The sequence below is a fragment of the Lactuca serriola genome, chromosome 5 (assembly GCF_051521515.1).
Source record: "Lactuca serriola cultivar US96UC23 chromosome 5, Lser_US96UC23_V15, whole genome shotgun sequence".
NCBI classification, from domain to species: Eukaryota; Viridiplantae; Streptophyta; class Magnoliopsida; order Asterales; family Asteraceae; genus Lactuca; species Lactuca serriola.
The window spans coordinates 154918870-154937334 of NC_136412.1; positions in this window are offsets into that span (position 1 = coordinate 154918870).

Sequence of the window (18465 nt, forward strand, 5' to 3'; positions counted from 1 at the left end):
CAGATGATTGTTCGGGCCTCAGTAGCCATGTCTGTTGGGATTCGATGGTGCAAAAACGTAGAAGGTAGTTGATTCCGAGGTTTGGAGGGACTTACTTAAAGTAGTGACAGTGGACTCAAGAAAGAAGCAATTATGAGGAATGACTCGAGGATTGCAGCTGGAGATTAAGTGATGGGAAAATGGATTGGGATGTAGTCCCGAAATAAGTCTAGAAGATTGTGATTTTATTTGTCAATGGGTATAGAAACGTAAGAATGCACAAAAAGGGTTTTCTGGTGAGGTTGCTTTGAGGTGAGATCAGGGGTCTACTTTCTTGAAATTAGTTAGGTCAGGTGCTAGTTGAATGTTTCAAGAACCAAGGGAAGTGAATCATTAAAAGCAACTCCATTGTATGTGATGCATCCTGACTATAAGAATGATGCTTATTATAATTACGGGTAATGCTCGTGACGAATTGTGTGATGGGAATTAGGCGAGGTGTACGGTAGTTCATTTTTTCTAGATGGAGAATTGGTGTCATGAGTGGACATAATTATTGTTTTGCATCTGTATGGGATTCTGATGTTAGAAGTGGTTATGATTGTGAGGTTTTAAAGGTTTCCATCTAAGATCCTAGATAACTTGTGTTCTCCTAGCCATTATGTGGAAGACCAGTTTGAGATATGGTATGTCTGCAACATCATTTTATGGTACTTCGAACCCTAAGTGGGGTAGAATTGACTATTTTGGTTGAAGGATCATTGTCATGTTTGATTTTATGATTTCAGAAGAATGGGTCTTAGGGATTTGCGGGTCGGCTATATGAAACTTTTTTTCAGGAATTTGGTCAGGATGTAGGTGCAGAGCAGGTTATCATTATATGTATGTGTTCAAGAATGCAAGAGTCGTCTTCGTGGCAAGAAAATTTTTAGGTAAGAAAGCTTGTTGAGCCAGTGGTTCCTTTCAGAATGTCGTTGAATTGATCAAGAAGCGTTGGGGCGCTCAGGATGAGCAAGTTCTGAGGGAATTCCTCAACTCACTGTATAGATTTCTATCCCTATTCTAAGGTGGGCTGTATAGATCGGCAAGTCAGATTCAGAGTTTGGTGTGTCGAGTCTCTCAGGGCTCTTGTGCAAGTAGTGTATTGGGTTAATTGGCAATGCATTCTCAATTGTTGATCTTTTCGTTCATCATAAAAAATGGAGGTTCTTAAAAAGTTTCGATTTGTTTTAGTTGAAGATCAATGGATGCATCAATCTATTGCCGAGTTCCGTATGTTTTATATTTTCTTTGGTTTCTAGGTATGTTTACCCTCAGTTTGATGGGTTTTGAGCATTCTAACACTTCCTAAGTGTACATGCAACCCTAATAACCTTGAATCTATGTTTTCTCTATATACATGCAAATTTCTTTTTCAAGGTTATTTCCTAACTAGCATGGCATGGGGAATAAATAAAATATAAAACTAGTAGAAATACATACCTTGTTGTTGCTTGGATTCCTTCAAGACTTTGTGAGCCTAGCACCCCAAATGTTGTGCCTCAAATGCTTCACACAACACCACAAAACTTGGAATAACTTGAGAGAATACTACTATCACTCAAAATCGGTTATGCCCTCTCTAGTAACACTAGGTCACGATTTTGCTAGCCAAAGGGTTCCTTTTATAGTGGTGTCACAATTAGGGTTTCATTAAGAAGACCCATAATTGTCATGACTCTTCATTTCTCATGACCCATGGGTTTGTAACTCCCATGGACTATCCATGGAACTCCAAATGGTTACATCCATAACCCATAAACCATGGATCATTAATCCACCATAAAAGAATTGATGATTGTCATAATCAATCCTATATATTTAATTAGTCTCACTTTGATCACCAAATTAATACTAGATTAATACTTGATCAATACTAATTAAATAACACTACTATTAATATATTAGAACTTATAATATATTAATAATCATAAGTGCCATATTCTCTCATTTAGTCTATCAAAGTATTGCAATGCCATGCAACCCAAATGGACCATGCCGGGTCGGGTCAAGTACATACCAAATAAAGTTATGGACTTAGACACCATATCCAACAGTCTCCCACTTGGATAAGTCTAATAACTATATTTGCAAATATGAATTCAAAATCCGACTAGCAATCGTAGCTCTTTCAAAGTCTCTCGGAACTGAGATGATGATGATACGCCATTTAAGATAAGTGATCATATAATCCTCTGCTCTCATGATATCAGCCGGACAAACACATGGAACATGGTCTTACTTATTGTCCAACATTTGTTTCTCGATCTCCGATTTGTTTCGACATAGAACTAAATTGAACACATCAATTAGGTTCTGACTGGGCCCGGTACATAGGTCAAAACCAAATCATCGAGGGGCCCAGATATCGCTTCTATTTCTAGAAGGAACAGATAAACTTCGACTGATATGCTTGTACTAACTACTTGTTGAATTACTCACAAAGGCACATTTTATAACATCGAGTTACCAATGCGTTTTCGTACAATCAATGAATAACCAACTCATAGTCAACAACTCATATCTCTAGGTTTGAAGATTTATATGATATTACCGTCTCACGATCACTCGAGATAAATTCCATGAAGTGATGCAAGTGAGCGTGGGTTGAATCCAATACTCAGCCCTTATGAGTACTCATGAATGTTGTAGCAACCATTGCATTGTCTAAAGCACTTTAGACAAATCATACAAGCCAAATTCATGACAGTCTTGAATCAATACTTACTTCCAAATTTTGACCGACTGTGGATGGTTTGAATGATAACATGATTATTCTGGAAGTAAAAAAACATGCAAAATTGAAACATAGTAAACAATCAACACAAGATAGTAACACCTTACTCATAAATAAATAACAACTGATATTTATCATCAAATGTCAAATACATTTTATGAGTTTCAGGAATCTAATTATTGAAACTAATATCATCCTTCAGCCCAATGCGCCTTGCATGCTGTAAATGCTTAACCTTGATCAGTCCCTTCATGAGGGGATCTGTCGGGTTCTCATCTGATGATACCCTCTTTGCCACGAGGACTCCTTCTTCTATTCCATGTCTGATGATATATGGTATTTTCTGTCAATGTGCCTAGATCTCCCGTGATCTATTGGTTCTTTCGCCAAAGCAACCGCACTTTCATTGTCACAGAAAGTTTCCATTGGCTCCTTTATAGCTGGTACAACTCCAAGGTCTCCGATGAAGTTCTTTAGCCATATCACCTCTTTTGTTGCCTCGCTTGCTGCTATGGATTCTGATTCACAAGTTGAATCAGCTACTGTCTCCTGCTTGGAACTTTTCCAAGTAATCGCTCCTCCATTTAGGATATAGACCCAGCCTGACTGAGAGTGAAAATTATCCCTATCAGTTTGAAAGCCAGTATCACTATATCCTTCCACTCTCAAGTCATCACTGCCTCTGAGGGTAAGGACCCAGTCCTTAGTCCTCCGCAAATACTTGAGAATGCTCTTTACCGCTGTCCAGTGTGCCTTGCCAGGGTTCCCTTGATATCTACTGACCATGCTCAAAGCAAATGCCACATCAGGGCGAGTACAAGTCATAGCATACATGATCGAGCCCACAGCGGAAGCATATGGTATCTGACTCATCTCAGCTATCTCAGCCTTTGTACTCGGACTCTGAGTCTTACTTAACTTGGCATTACTCTGGATTGATAATTCTCCTTTCTTGGAATCTTGCATACTAAACCTATTCAGTACCTTATCCACATAAGTACTTTGACTAAGTCCAATTAGTCTCTTACTCCTATCTCTCAATATCCTTATCCCTAGGATATAGGCAGCTTCCCAAAGGTCTTTCATAGCAAAACACTTCCCAAGCCAGGCCTTAACCTCATGCAAATTCGGGATGTCGTTTCCTATGAGGAGTACGTCATCCACATACAACACCAAGAAGCTAACTATGCTCCCACTAGCCTTGACATACACACAAGACTCATCCTCACTCCTAGAAAAGCCAAACTCTTTGACTTTCTCATCAAAGCAAAGATTCCACCTGTGAGATGCTTGTTTCAATCCATAAATGGATTTTCAAGCTTACACACTCTATTAGGGTATTTTGGATCGACAAAACCCTCTAGCTGAGCCATGTAAACATCCTCAGCCAACTTCCCATTAAGGAAAGCGGTTTTGACATCCATTTGCCATATTTCATAGTCATGAAATGCATCTATGGCTAACAACACTCTAATAGACTTAATCTTAGCTATTGGTGAGAAGGTCTCATCATAGTCAACTCCCGGAGTTTGAGTAAAGCCCTTCGCAACCAGTCGTGCTTTATAAGTGTGTACTTTCCCATCCATGTCGGTCTTCTTCTTGAAGATCCATTTGCACCCAACTGTCTTACGACCTGGTACATTGTCAACCAATTTCTAAACTTGATTGTCATACATGGACTGAATCTCTCTGTCCATAGCCTCTTTCCATTTCACAGACTCAGGGCCTGCCATGGCTTACTTATAATTATTAGGTTCATCCAAATCTATCAGTGTACTATCACTGATAAATGTATCACCTTCAGTGGTGATGTGATAACCATAATAAAATTCAGGTGTGTTCCTCACCCTAGTGGAATGTCTTGGAGGTATAGACTCATCTATCGGCTCAACAGGAGTTTCCTCCTCAGGATGGCTGACAGCATTTGAGGTTCCTTCACCACTTGACTCTTGAAGCTCTTCAAGGTCAATTTGCCTCCCACTGTCCCCTTGGCTTATGAATTCTCTCTCACGAAAGACTCCTCTTCTTGCTAAAAAGACCACATTATTACTGGGTCTGTAGAAGAGGTAAACAAAGGATCTCTATGGGTAGCCGATGAAAATACACCTCTCGCTTCGGGGCTCAAGCTTGTCATGAGTCTCACGCCTCACAAAAGCTTCACAACGCCAAATCTTGATGTGGTCCAAATTGGGCACTTTCCCAGTGCACATATCGTGAGGTGTTTTGGCAACCTTTTTAGTAGGGACTAGATTAAGGATATGGGCAGCAGTCTCTAAGGCATACCCCTAGAAAGAGATTGGTAATGAAGCTCGACTCATCATGGAACGAACCATATCCAACAGGGTTCGATTGCGCCTCTCAGCTACACCATTCAACTATGGTGTCCTGGGAGGTGTCAATTGTGAGACAATCCCACATTCCTTAAGATAGTCAACGAACTCAATGCTAAGATACTCTCCTCCCCGATCGAATCGGAGCATCTTGATGTTCCTGTCCAATTGATTCTCACCTTCCTGCTTAAACTCTTTGAACTTTTCAAAGGTTTCTAACGTATGCTTGATTAAGTAAATATATCCATATCTACTGTAATCATCAGTAAAAGTCACATAATAACGATTAGCATCCCTTGTAGCAACTCTGAAGGGCCCACACACATCCATGTGTACAAAGGTCCAACAAACCTTCACCCCTATCACAAGTACCTGTGATGGGTGACTTTGTTATTTTTCCAAGTAAACAAGACTCGTAACTATCATCTGACTTGAGGTCAAATAATTCCAAGACTCCAGCCTTTTGGAGTTGGCCTATGCGCTTCTTGTTAACATGTCCAAGACGACAATGCCACAAGGATGCTTTGTCCAAGCTATCAGAAGAATCAATATACAACACATTATTTCCTAAATTGTCTACAACATTCACAGCTTCATATACACCATCACAAGGTATTACTTTAAAGTAAAATACATCATTGTAATAAACATTAATAGCACCATTTTTATTATCAAATGAAAATGTAAAACCTTGTTTGTACAAGCCATGAAAAGAAATTGATAAGTTATTAATTAACTTGATGATCGACTAGATCTATGTAACTGTTAAACGATGAATATTAAAACAGTAAATAACCCAAGTATGAATCAAGATGTGTCAAATGATTAGATTACTCAATCCTCAGCAGAGCTCGACTAAGAACTTCCGATGTAGAGGATACTTAGGGTTACAAAAACAAGAACGATGATTTTGCTTAACAGAATAAACTTCTAAACGTTACTGATCATCCTCTCGTTCTAAGATGCATGCAAGCACCTATATATACTAAACCCTACAAAGCTCACGGATGGATAGGCCCATACCGGAGATACATATTAGACTAACTAACGAGCCCAATAGACGCAACACAAAATACGACCCAACAATCTCCCCCTTTGCGTCAAATTGGAGCGAGACTACTTCTTCTTCTTGCTTAGGCCAGCAGCGGGAACTTTCTTCGTTGTATCAAACAGACGTGAGATCAGCGACAGGATAGTCTGTCTGAACCGAATGTACCATTGAATCATATCATCAAAGTACTTAACATCATCCGCTGTGTTCTTCTTGCATCGATGGATGATCCCTAAAACGTGTTCCAAACAGGCAGTGGTGTAGAGATGTTTGTCTACCAAGGTGAAAAGACATTTCTGTCCTTCGTTCCTGGTAAACATGACATAGTTTCTCTTCGGGTCAATCTTCCCCATCTGCATCATGTTGAGATTACTGGCAGAGCCAACAGGAGAAATGGTTGGTTTCTTCTTAAAGACGCTCGCAATCTCCTGATCCATCAAAGCAACTTCCATGATGTAACAAACAAGCATCCTCTTAAAATGGTCGATGATCGGACCGTATTCAGCTTCCTTTGTAAGAAGGATGTTGTGCAGGATAATCCAATCATGGGGATTAAGGTTGGGAAGATCTGCAAGTGAGATGGCATGTTCGGTCTTGGTAGATCCCCGAAGTACCTTGAAGCGAACATTGGTGAAGTTGCCTTCCTTGTACGGCTTCAGGACCCGAACATTGACGATTTTCTGAGCGCTCCAAGTCTGATATTGTGGTTGAGTAGCCTTCAGATAAAAATCGATTAAGTCCTGATCAACCTGTGGATGAGGATGAGGGAACTCTGAAATGTTGGAAAAGGCATGAAAGATAAACGCCTTTCGGGTCAGTGGCATGTCAAACTGTGAGTCGACAGTATTGGAACGATCTAAAGAGATCACAGGTTCCATCCACAAGATACTTGGTGTGTCAATGGCTTCTTTAATCATCCTCTCAAGAGTCCAGGAAGGAAAAAGAGTTTTCCTGCTCTCAAGAAGGTCGTGGGCTTCTTTCTGTTTACGTTCGGCTTCTTCAGCCTCTTTAGCCACACGAGCACTGATGTCAGCCTCGTTGTTTCGACTTTGCCGCTTCAGAATGTCGGCAATTTTCTCTTGATCATCATCTTCACTCTCCTCAGCAATGTTTTTGCCTTTGTCTTTCACACCAGAACCGGAGGCTTGGCCTACTGGAGGAGGTTCGGTGGTGTGTGTTGCTGTTGAAGTAGGAGGTGGTTGAGACACTTGTTCTTTTTCTCCCCTTTGTTTCGGAATGGACACGAAATCAAGTAGCCCTTCGATTTTGCTGAGTAGAGCAAGGGCGGGAGCGAGCTTCTCTGCAAGGTCACGCCTCACAGTGTAGTTGAGAATTGGATCATGTGCTTCAAGGATGTTTGAGATAGCAGAGTGGACATCCGAAACACACGATTTAACCACCTCTCTTTTAGATCGAAGAGACTCAATCTCCTGTTGAGAGTTGAATGCTCTTGACCTTCAGAGCTGTAGTTTTCCTTGCAAGAACATCCATTAGAGTGTTCTCGGCAGCCAAGTCTTCTTGAAGTTTTGAGAGACGCTCTTCAATAGTTGTTCGGAAAGCAGAGTTATCTTCCGAAATAGATTGTCTGAGGGAAGCGAATGACTTCAGCTCAGAAGCTACTGATGTAGCCAACTGGTTGATGATGGGTTCCAGCGTAGTCTTTGTGGCTTCAGCACTTTCCTGTAAAGATTTCAACAGGGAAGAGGCATCAGTAAATAGTTTATCGACCTTTTCAGTCGCTGCCTGGCAGGCTTTGGTGGAGGCATCTATGGCGGCAGTGGCTGAATCAAGGGAAACTTGCTGAGCTTTGGAGAAAGCGTCAACAATCTTCTGAATTGCAGCTTCAGATATGGATGACTGAGAAGTGGAAGAGGAGGCGATGAGCGAGTCGATTTTGTCATGTAGCTCCTTGAGATGCCTTTTGGTGACAGGAGCGTCTTCATCATCATCACTCTGTACTTGAAACGGACTATAATAGACCGAGTCAAAAGTCATATTCTCCCTGCCAAGGAGTGGTTCTTCTTCCTCTGATGCGTGAGCAGGAGAAGATGGTGGTGGTGAAGCTGGTGGTTCGGTAGTAAAGGTAGGTTTGGGTTGGGTTGTGTGTTCGGGTGTGGGTGTGGGTTCGGGTGCTGGGGTGGATTTTGGTGCATCGGTATGAACCCCCGTATCAGATACGTTGGTTGTTACTTGTGTAGTGGTGGTGGTTGTTGTTTCGGTAAAGATTGGTGGTGGTATTAGGATAGAAGTAGGTGGTATTTGAGTGGTGGAAGTTATGGGGGGAATAGAAATAGGTATTGTGACTTGTGGAGAAGAGATAGGAGAAGGAGAAACATGAACTTCAGGGGTTGGAGATCGTGGTGGAGTGTTACCACGAGGAGAGCCTTCAGAATCAGAACTTTGTTCCTCAGAGTCGCTTGAGGATGAAGCGATAACCAGCTTTCGCCTCGGTTGAGTTTTTCTCCTCTTCTGCTGTGGAGACTGAGCAACCCTGGTGGTTTTCCTCTTCTTGGGAGATGGGCCTTTCGCTCCCTTTGCCACCTGTTTTCCCTTATCAGCCTTCTTGCCTCTAGCAGCAGGCTTGTCAGCATCATGGATTGATTTCAGCATCTCCGGAGTAAGATCCCTCGGACCAGAACGTTTGAACTCTTTGTACGTCCTGATAATCCCGCTGTCAACTGGAACATCACCATACATCGTTTCCGGGATAGACCCGTTGAATGGAAACTTAGAAGCATCCGATACAATGATCTTCGTGGTATGGAAAGTACCAATCGAAGACATTGGAGCACCAGCGACAATGGGGACGTGGTACTTGTCCATCACCCATTTCGTGACAATAGTCCAGAACCGGGCATAATAGATCTCTGAGTGCCGGGATGTCGAAGAGAGACTCTGGATAAGTTGTTACCATAGGACTGACCCGTAGTCCATGTTGATGCCATTGTAGATCCCGTACATGATGGAGAGGAATAAACGACTGGCCCCATCAGATCCGGCACTTCTTTCAGATATACCCTTGAATAGAACAGTGAACATCCCATTCCACTGTGGAGGTAGGCACGACTTCTTGAATTTCGTCATCGTAGTAAGCACCTCAGTGTACCCCATGTTGTAGAACATGTTGAACAAATGACCCATGGGAATGGTTTCCGGATTAACCCTCGAAGAACAGCGTCAAACCCTAACAACGAGCAAAACCTCTGCTTTGAAATCGACGCCTTGTGCTCAAAGACATCAGAGAAAATCCTGTCAACGACCTTGTCGTAGTGTGCTGTGGCAAAGATTTGAGACAGGAACTCCATTGGAACAGCTTCAGCCTTGGTAAGAGCAAGAGCGATGGAGGAATACTTCAGGCATTCGATGATAGGAAACATGAACGCATCGTACACCTGAGGAGTGAGATCGATGATCAAACTCTGCTGTGGGCGAATGGGCAGGATGTGAGATGTTGCGTGAACTGAGAAAGAATCCACCATTGTTGAATGAAAGTGGGAGAGATGATGAACCGTAAAGGGTTAAGGGTTTCTTGGATTTCTTGCTCTCTGGGAATTTAGTTGCAGTAAAGAGGTAAACGGTGGATCATGTCGCCTTTTATACTGTGGGTAAAGGAGAGAGAAAAATCTTCCCAAATCTTCGATTGAAAAACGAAGGGTTTTTCGGAGGTAACTGACGCGTGACAGTTGGGGTTGCCGATGATCACGCATAAGAGAGAATGTTAGGCCCCTAATTACACGCCTTCCCATCAGGAGCCGTTTGGAGATGAAACGGTTCCTATTCGCACGCTTTCCCTCTTGCGCCATTTGAAATCAAATCGATTGGACTCCCGCCTGAGTCATCATGTCGTCATCTTATCTCTTTAGAATAAAACGGCATCTTTTAAAGTAAAATCCCCACGTGGATCAGTATTAACCACAACCTTTTAAAACTACCAAACCAATTAAAATGCCTTGAAATTAATGAAACCTGAATTTTGGAAAATCAAAAAGATTTTCGTGCTAAGTGTGTAAAAGAAAAGGAAATAAAGCAACACTTTTTGAGGGATTATGTGATGTCAATAAAGACACGAAACAATGGATCCCGGGCACGAATCTCTTCCTTCAAAGTCAAGAGAGACCTTAAAGTGTTTGTGTGGTTTCCCGTTGAATAACGATCAGACACTTATTAAGAAGTGTTGGAAGGCTTCTTTTAATTATGCTTATGAGGGTGGCTTTCGCTTCGATTCAGAATTCCTAATCTTGATATAAGATAGAAATCGAACGAAGTACTTGTGAGACCGGTGTAAACCTTAAGAGGATGCTATCGAATGTGCTCTTGGCGCACGTGAGGGATGTGACCTATGTTAGGTCCATAAGATAGCACAGCTTTTAGTGTTCTATGATTCACCTCCGAATAATGAGTAGATAGGGAAGAGCTTTTTATTTTTCTCTTGTAGTCTGTTGAAAAAGTAGGTTGGAGATAATTTAATTGGCAAGGTAAACTATTATATATGTGTGAAATCTCAAAAAAAATAAAACTGGATCCCAAGGGAAGAAATGTTATTGGATTTAACAATTTCATAGGAATCACTAAAAAAAATAGAGATTTCATGTTGTACCCCCATGGATAAGTCTGTCAATTCATTAGTGAAAGCTAGAGCAAATTAATTGTTCACCGTCAATTCATAATAGGTATTGAATTTTGGGTTTCACTTAGCACGTAGTGACACGAAGCTAAGATCATGAACACAGAAATTGTGCAACCATAAACCTCAGTGGTAATGTCTGAGAGTCTCAAGGGTTATGTTTGTGAAGCGAGTGTGATGGAGAAGAGTAATGTAGGCGGTGTAAAGAAACCAAAGTACCTCTGCTACAAAAATAGGGACCAAGCAGACAACTCTTATCTCATGTGAGAAAGAGTTAGGTTGCTCATGATTAGAATAATTATGAGAGCCTAATTGGGAAGACAAGGTTTGTTTGTACCAAGTCAGTAAGGCTATTTTTCAGAATCAGATGAAGCTTTGGACACATACAGCAGCATGCTTCTAGGGACACTTAGCTAGTGAAATAATTTACCCAAAACGAGACACAAAAATAAAATAATAAAAAAAATAAGAGCCAAAAAAATAAAAAAAATATTTTTTGAGTTTTTGAATTTACGAAAATAAAAAAAAATATTTTTGGAATTTTTGATAAAAATAAATAAGACATAAAAAAAATGATACAAAAAAAATGTTGGAACCGAACCCGAGCGTTCGGTTTATTTCGGTTGAGAAAAATTTTGGAACCGAACCCGAGCGTTTGGTCTATTTCAGGTGAGCAAAATTTTGGAACCGAACCCGAGCGTTCGGTCTATATCGGGTGAGAAAAATTTTCGAACCGAACCCGAGCGTTCAGTCCATTTCGGTTTCCCGAAAAATAAATTTGAAAAAGAAAAGAATTTTGACAATAAGATAAATGAATTTGAAAAGATAATACAAAATATTTACAACCAAGAAAACTACCTTTGAGTCATAAGCGAAGATCAGATGATACAACCGAATCCGAGCGTTCGGTCTATTTCGCTTCTTACTTTTGATCTTGAGAGGTAATTTTTGGTACTGACTTCGATTCCATCATTCCAAGCCCTTGTAGAATTTTTTTAAAAGATGCTTCAGGAAGAGCTTTGGTGAAGATGTCAGCCAGTTGATCAGTGGTTCGAACAAAATGAATTTCGACGTTCCCATCTTCCACATGATCCTTAATGAAGTGATACCTTAGTGCGATGTGCTTGGTCTTGGAATGTTGCACTGGGTTATGACAGATCCTAATTGCACTTTTAGAGTCGCAATATAGTGGGATCTTTTTCATATTGAATCCATAGTCCCGGAGTTGGCTTTGGATCCAAATCACTTGAGATGTACAGGAGGCAGCGATGATGTATTCTGCTTCAGCGGTAGACAAAGATACACAAGTCTGTTTCTTTGATTGCCAGCTAACCAACTTCCCGTCAAGGAATTGGCAGCCTCCAGTTGTGCTTTTCCTGTCTAGTCCAAAACCTCCAAGGTCTGCATCTGAGTAGGCTTGAACGAAAAAACCTGAGTTTGATGGATACCATAAACCGAGATAGGTAGTTCGCTTGAGATACCGGAGTATGTTCTTCACTGCAAGCATGTGAGGTTCACGAGGATTCGCCTGAAATCTAGCACAGTAACAAACAGAAAACATTATATCAGGTCTGCTAGCAGTAAGGTACATTAAAGAACCAATCATTTGGCGATATAGCGTAATATCGACTGCTGGCTTATCCAAGGATGGAGTGAGCTTGGTGCCGAACGCCATTGGAACTTTAACCTTTGAGTCTCCCATCATGCCGAATTTAGCAAGGAGAGTCTTGGTGTAAGCTTCCTGGTTAATAAAGATGCCTTCGGGTCCCTGTCTGATATTTAAACCAAGGAAAAAGTTAATTGTACGCATTGAGTTCATTTCAAATTTAGTCTCCATCAGCTTTCTGAATTCAGCTGTTAAGCTAGGATTCGTTGAGCCAAAGATGATATCATCGACATAGATTTGAACAATCATAAGGTGGTTACCTTCCTTCTTACGAAAGAAGGTTGGGTCAACCGAACCTTGTTTGAATTTGGACGTCTTTAAAAACTTGGTTAGCGTTTCATGCCAGGCCCTAGGTGCTTGTTTCAGTCCATAAACCGCTTTGTACAGAATATAGCAGTGATTGGGATATTTTCATTGACAAATCCCGGAGGTTGCTCCACGTACACCGTTTCTTCGAGTTCTCCATTTAGAAATGCGCACTTTACGTCCATTTGGTAGACCTCAAAGTTCTTGTGTGCAGCATAGGCAAGAAATATTCGAACAGATTCCAGCCTAGCCACAGGAGCAAAAGTTTCCTCATAGTCGATTCCTTCCTCCTGGCAGTATCCTTTCACCACTAGTTGAGCTTTGTTCCTTATCACATTGCCTTCCTTGTCCATTTTATTTCTAAAGACCCATTTGAGACCAACAACCGAGGCATCTTGAGGAGTTGGAATGAGGCGCCAAACTCTATTTCTTTCGAACTCATTAAGTTCGTCTTGCATGGCTTGAACCCAATCAGAGTGATCAAGAGCAGTGTTCACTGTCTTTGGTTCAACTTTTGAGACGAAGGAGTTAAACATACAACACTCTACTTTTGAAAATAAAGATGTTTGCTTTGCCTTTAGTTGTGATCGGGTCAGGACTTTTTTAGAGATATTACCCACAACCTATGAAACAGGATGGTCTCTAGTCCATTTGACAAGAGGAGGGTAATTTGGATCATAGGATGGATCTAATTCAGCATTTACCATCTCTTCTAATTCAGATTGACTGTCATCGTCGTAAAACATGTCGGCATTCTCCCCCTCGACTGATGAGTTTTCAGGTAAACCTTGACTTTCCAGTGCTACAGGAGTTTCGGGTGGTGTTGAGCTTTCGGGTGTTGCAGTACCTTCGGGTACAGTAGAGCTTTCGGGAGCTACAGTACCTTCGGGTGCAGTAGAGCTTTTAGGTGCTGCTGAAGAAGAGTTCTCCCCCTCAACTTGTGAACTTGGCTGTTTTGCAGAAGATGGATTCTCCCCCTCAACTGAAGCACCGTGCTGAGAAGGTTCAGTTGGAACTGATTCTCCTTCACCCAGTCGTTTGGCAGCGTCATCGACGATTTGCTTCATATGATCAACTTTGTTGTCTGCTGCATTAGCTTCTGAGAGAGTAGCCTTTTCCGGTTCATCGAACAACTCCATAAACTGCTCAAACAAATTTGCAATCGAGGTTGTGACTTGGCCTGTTTGAGAGAAGATTTCTCCAACGGTTTCTTCTGCGGCCTTCAGCTTCTTGACATAGCTGTCATCAAAAGTCACTTAATACGTTTCTTCAATCTTCCTCGAATGCTTGTTTAAAACCCTGTATGCTATCGAAGTGAGAGAATATCCCAGAAAAATCCCTTCATTGTGTCACACTCCAAAACCAGAACGGCGGAAACGTTCTGGGGTGGATGACGTCATGTCAACTATCACAACACATGCATTATAGTAATCAAAGTAAAACAAAACATTGCAATAATAGTAATAATTTTACATGGTTTACATTACAAGGTATCAAAGTATACAAGCAATTATAATATAAGTACAACAAGGTACTAAGCCATCTTCATCAGCAGCTCCGGGAATGTACCTATCTAATGTTGTCCTGAGAATACAAGTTATTTGAAAAGCGAGTATCAACATTTTTACAAATGCTGGTGAGTTCATAAGCATTTAGTGACGTTTTTATTCAAATAAGTTTAATAAAAGTAGTAGTTTAAGTGATTACAGTGTATTAGAGTTCCTCCCAGAAAATCCTATATTTTCTTTAATAAAAGCAGCCTTATACCAAGACTGGACAGAGTTGTGTGGTAAAATGTAGTTTTCCCTTAATCGCTATCATTATCAAAGTACTGAATTTGATTATCAAAGAAAGCAAGAGAAGTCAGGGAAATAACATATGCCTCAACAGTGAGGACTGCTGACTAAGGCAAAGGGATCATAGACTCCAGGAAGGTATCGAACGAACGACACGCCTGATTCAGTCTAACAAAAGAAGACACAGACCCCAGAAGGTACCAAATGAAAGGTACAACTAGTATGGTATAAAACAGTGAATACAGACTGCAGACAGTATCAAATGAAAGATACATCTTGCAAGGTCAAAAAAGTGTGACTCTGAAAATGAGTTACCAGCATACCGTGTAAATTGCCGGTGAAAATACCGTTACCTTAAGGCCATGAATTATAAGGTAACCTGGGATACTCGTAACCATACTAACCGACACTAGAGTACCAGACGCCCTACAAGCGTCTAGAGAATATGACACTTGTCACCCCTTGGCTTGGTAGGCCGTGGACTGTAGCTAGCAGTCAGGGTGCGGGGGTGTCAATCCCGTATAGATCTATACACACAATGTCCACTCTCCCAACAGGAGACTCTGGTTACCAACTAGACGACGAAGAAGGCCGTGTCCTGAAGATGCATCCCAAATAGTGGGTAGGGACTTCCAAATAGTGGGTTTCTAATGTAAGTGCTGACCTAGAGGTAGAGACTCATAACTGAATTGACTAAAGTAACCCATATGTCTATGCTTGTGTACATAATATATAACTAATGAATCAAACGACCTTCAGACGGCCATCCGATCCCACCAGACCACATCTCAATGAAGAAAAGGAAATAGGGCGGACAAGCCTTCCTAAGTCCTTCAATCATTACTTATATGCATCTAGACAAGCACAGACATACATCTAACTACGCTTGAGCGTGTAACAAGTGGATTCATATCGTGAAGTATAAGTGTACAGTGTGGAATAACCGAATCGTGAAGTATAAGTGTACAGTGTGGAATAGCCGAATCGTGAAGTACAAGCGTGCCAAAAGTAAGTGTATCACGAAATAGAAGCGACAACAAGTGAAGTAAGAGCGTATCGAGTTTAAGTGAAGTAGAAGCGATATCAAGTATAAGTGAAGTAGAAGCGTATCACTAAGTAAGAGTGTGAACAAGTAGAAGCGTCCAGCAAGTATAAGTGTATCACGAAGTGGAAACGTTATCAAGTATAAGTGTATCGCGAAGTAGAAGCGACAACTGGTGAAGTAAGAGCGTATCTAAACCAAAGTCGTAGATCTCGTTGAAATGTGAGCGTACATAAAAAGATCGCCCAAATTGGACCTCGTATGAAGAAGTTGCGGATTTTCAAAGTTTCGTAACAGTAGAAGAGGGCTAAAAACTCAGATTGAAGATCGAGTGTTATTTAGCTATCACCACCTAAACGGAAGTTGAAGATCTCCTCAGTAGTAATAAAACGATAAAAAGACAGACGAAAACCGACGTCGAATAAAGAACCTATGAATTTTTAACGAACTTTAGGAGGTCCGGCCTATTAAAATTATATCATTAAAAATAAAGTCAAAACTAGCCAACAGAGTCTAAATGAAAGTTGTAGAGCATAATCTCACCTACGAGTGGATATAAAGAACGCGAAAAACGGAGCTCGTACACGAAAGTTACGGAATTTAGAAGTCGGAAGCCAGGATTACTCCCCGCGTAATATGGGAGTACGCCCCGCGTACTAGACCCAGAGTCGAGTCCCATCGGCCCGCCCAAGCTACGCTTGGCTAGACCCAGGAGTCCCATCGGCCCGCCCAAGCTACGCTTAGCTAGACCCGAGTCGTAAGCCATGACGTTATTTTACGCCCCGCGTACTCCGGAAGTACGCGCCGCGCACGAGGGTTTCCAGCCCTATAAATAGAAGGCATGAGCTCGAGTCTTTGCACACCTTTCTCAATTCCTCAGTCAATCTTCCATACTTCTAAGCTCCAGAGACCATTCCACGACCTCGGTTTCCGCACTCGAGCCCCCGACGAAAGATTTACGCTGCAGAGATCCCCGAAGAGCCCGACGACGCAACCATCCGCGGTCGAAGTTCTGCTCAACCCTAGCCTCTCTCTTCAAACTTAACGAGTGAGTTCATACCCCTACTTTTAAATTCTTTTCATGTTTTAGGGGGGAATACAAGTACATTATAAGTCGAAGTATCGTTTTTATAAACATCTTTATGCTTAGAGGGCTATTATATCACCAAGTTATTCTTACTAAATGAAAACATACTTTTGAGAAGCTATAACGAGCATAGCTAACAAGTTATTCATACATTTTACATATACATCTTGACAAATGAAATACTTTCAAATGAAGTAAAGTCTTTATCATCGTAAATCTGTTTATACCAAGTAATGTGAGACAGCTTCACGTACGTTCGAGTATGCATTATTAAGTCCTGTATTACATACCATAATCCCTTGTAGGGGGAGCGTGATACTTGTGTATAGATCTATACGGGATTGACAATCCCACACCTAAGCTGTTAGCTACAGCTAGGCCGACAGGCCTGGGGTGACAAATGTCATAACAGTTCCAACGCCTGAAGAACGTTGTTACAGGCCATCAGTGTCAATAGCATGGTTATAAAACTCACATAAAAGTATAAAAACAAGTTAGATTTACGAGATTCATATATGCATTTCAGTTTTCCATTTTATCGTTAACACAAATTTTATCACTATTATTCAAGTATGGAAAACACAAACGCACTCCAACACGAGAAACTTTTCAAATCATTTATAGAAAATATTGGATTTTCTGAAAACCTCGTTCATCGGTTTACTAACAAAAAGGACATACTTTTCAATGCAAAACACTTATGAACTCACCAACTTAATTGTTGACACTTTTTCGAAACCACTTGTATTTCTCAGGGAATCAGTAATACAGGTAACCACCAGCTTTTGGAGAAAGGAACACTAAGGACGTTTTATTATTGAACATTTATCATCTCATTGTAATATTCTTTTGCTATTATGTATAACGCAACAACGTACGTTTTCATTATATATGTGATGGTTGTGTTACTTTCTTTACAATATTCAATGGTTGTGATACTACGTGAAGTCATCCACCCCCGAATGTTTCCGCCATTCTGGTTTGGGGGTGTGACAGATTGGTATCAGAGCATTGTTTATAGTGAACTAAGTATATCGAACCACATACGATATACAAACTATAAATACAAAGGGGACCAAAAACCCTCTGACAAAACATTTTCATGAACAAAATACTTTCTTTTTAAAGATATACATTTTTAAAAAGCATGCATTAATCTCGTATCATAACAAGTTTTACTAAAAAGTATTAAGGCAAGTTACGACACTACGATTGAGCCTCGGGGTATGTAATCAGGTCGAGAATAAATATAGCCTGATCAACTATATTTATCCTGGATTTGACTAACGTACGTCGAGGAATGGTCATAGTGGACAACAAGCCAAGAACTTACCAAATACAAATTAATTTAGTTTCGCCAAATTGAAATATTATAGGAGTATTATTAAAAATAGTTGTACAAATTATAGTTAAAAATAGTAAGTCGTTAAATAGAATTTTCTTTTCTTATAAAGTTCTCATACATCCATCCTAGTACAGACAAATGGCCGGATTCCATTTACCAGGAGATCCCTACTACCCTAACCAAGGCAACGGCGGTTGGATAGAAGAAGACCCGGAGGAAGACCCAGAGGAAATCGAAGAAGAGGTCGAGGAAGAACCCGAAGGGGTTATCGAGGGAGAATTCGAAGTCGAAGTCGGAGAGGAATTCGAAGTCGACGAAGAGATCGAGGAGATTTCTAGCGGGACAGACTCCGAGCCAGAAGTGTACGACCCTCCCATCCCTCATCCTCCCGAAATCAGACCATATCAACCGGGACCCATTCCCATGTGGGGAAGTCACCTCTACTACTGGAGCCGCCAACAAG